Here is a 2649-nt window from a genome sequence, read left to right on the forward strand (position 1 = left end):
ACCCCGCCCAACCCATCCTTCTTCCAAACTTCCTTATTTCTGTTGAGAATACCACCATCTTGTCAGGCACCCCGATTCACAATCACAGAGTCATCCTTGACTCTTTGATCACCCTCACCCCCCATATCCAATTATTTTCCAGGTTTTATCATTTTTATCTCTAAAACATCTGTCTCTGTTTTGACTTTCCTCTTACATTACCTCTACCCTAGCTTAGGCCACTATTGCCTCTTATGTGGGCGGTAGCCTCCTAAATGGTCTTTCCATCCCATTCTTCAAATAGCTCCCAAAGATCTGACCAAAAATCTCTCCTGGCTTCCTTTTGCTTCTAAAATAAAATGCAAAATCCTCAGTCACAACCCCTGTCCACTCCCATTTCCCTTTCCAGACATTTCATATTACTCTCCCCTTCCTGAGCTCTTCATTCCAGTAAACCTGGCTTGCATACGTACCACTCCCCTTCCATCTCCGTGCCTTAACATAGCTGGATTGCATTCCATCCAGAATGTATTCCTTCTTTGCCTTTGTTCAATAGAATTCCTGTTGTTTAGTTGTTTCCAATCACTCTTTGTGACCCCATTTGGGGTTTTCTCAGCAAAGATACTGGAGTAGTTTGCCATTTCCTTTTCCAGCTCATTTGACAGATGAGGAAACTGAGGCAAACAGGGTTAAGTGATCTGCCCAGGGTCATACAGCTAATAAGTGTTTGAGGTAGGTCTTCCTGACTCCAGGCTTAGTGTTCTATCCACTGCGCCATTTAGAAATTCCTAGCTTCCACCAAAACACAGCTAAGGAAGACAAAGCATGGCTTTATGGAGATGACACTGGACTTAGGAATAATGGGTTCAAATGCCACCTCTGATACTTACTAGTCTTGTGGCCTTGGATAAGTCCATTAATCTCTCCATGTTTCAGTTTCCTCATTGGTAAAATAAGGAGCCTGGATGCAGTGGCCTATGAGGCCTCTTCCATGAGCCTCAGAATGTTATCTCCAACAAGCAGGCTTTCCTGACTCCTGCCCCTGGCCCGCCTTCCACCTCCCAGATGTGAGCGCTTACTTATTCCTGAAATTACTTTATATTTTATAGCTACATATATACTGCTAAGCCTATTTGTCCCCATATATTCTATTCACCCAGTAGAATAGAAACTCCCTGAGGGCAGGACTGTTTTTTTTTTTTCTTTGTGTCCCTTGTGCCTAGCCCCTAGCCTCACACACAGCAGCCAGGTAGCAAATGTTTATTGAAATGAATTGAAGGGCCCTGGAGCCAAGAACTCCAGCTGGCACAATCCTCAGGGGGGAGCTGGTGCGCCTTTGATACCCAGCCTCCCCTCAGTGGGACCCCCATGATTGGGCCCACTTCTTTGCATTCTGTTTCTAAGGAGGGCCACTCCTGTCTCCTCCGCCCCGGCCTTCCAAGCTCTATTTTGGAACTTATCACATGGGGGCTCCTTGTATTCTGTCAAAATTCTTTAAATAGCTCCCAGCAAGGCCCTGACTGCCAGGAGAGAGAGATGAGACTCGTCGGAGGCATTTGCCAGGGCCAGAAGGAGGCATTTTGCAAGCTGTTTCTGAAGGGTTTAATTAATGCCAACTCTGAGATAGGGCTGCCCGCCCATCTGGGGAGGGGCGCCCACACGAGGCGCTGGCATCCCAGCCCCCACTCAGAAACGTTCCTCAGCAGCAGCTTCAGAGACCCACCAACTGATGAGGAAGAAGGGTCTCACAGATAGGACAGAAAAAAGACACTGGGCTGGCGGGGTTAGGAGACCTGTGTTCAAGTCCCCACACTCCCCAGCTGAGTGCCTTCCCAAGGCAGGGCACAGGGACTTTCTGTTTCCTAATCTGTAAAATGGGGAGAATAAACTGAGGCCTCACAGACTCCCTCCCAAGGCTGCAAGGATCAGATGAGATCAGAGGAGCAGGATGAGTGACCAAGATAGAAATTAATACACCAGCCAGCAAGCATTTATTAAGCTCCTACTGTGTGCTAATACAAAGAATGAAAGAACCCTGAAAGTTTACTGTCCCGATAAGCAGGGAGTGGGTACTCAATAAAATAAATATTTAAAGCACTTTATTTCACAAGCGTTGCATGACCCTGGGCATTCAGTAAACCTCTTAGTGCATCGGGCAACTAAGTCTAGAGACAAGATTCAGAAAAGGCTCACAGGAACGCAGGTCTGGTGCAAGAAGGGATACCACAGGCCATCTAGACCAGCCCCTTGAATTTACTAAAGAGGACACTTGGACCCAACTAGTACAAAGAGCCCCTGGCCATGGAGTCAGAAGATCTGGGTTCAAATCTCACCTTGACGCGCACTGCCTGAGTGACCTTGGGCAAGTCACTGGGTCTCGGTTTTCTCATTTGTAAAATAAGGGGATTGGGCCCCCTTGCAGCTCTAGAGTCATGATCCTGGTTCTCTCTCCCATAGATGCTGGGTTTGTGGGGCATCGTAACTACTAGAAAGTAAGTTTCTTGAGAGCAAGAAGTATTTCTCATTTCTGTCTTTGCATCCAGTCCCTTTTATTCATCTATTTATTTATTCATTTATTTATTCATTCATTCATTCATTCATTCATTCATTCATTCATTTATTTATTTATTTATTTATTTATTTATTTATTTATTTATTTATTTATTTATT

Source organism: Vombatus ursinus, unplaced genomic scaffold, assembly GCF_900497805.2.
Source record: "Vombatus ursinus unplaced genomic scaffold, bare-nosed wombat genome assembly UNPS02000546.1, whole genome shotgun sequence".
In the NCBI taxonomy this organism is placed as follows: Eukaryota; Metazoa; Chordata; class Mammalia; order Diprotodontia; family Vombatidae; genus Vombatus; species Vombatus ursinus.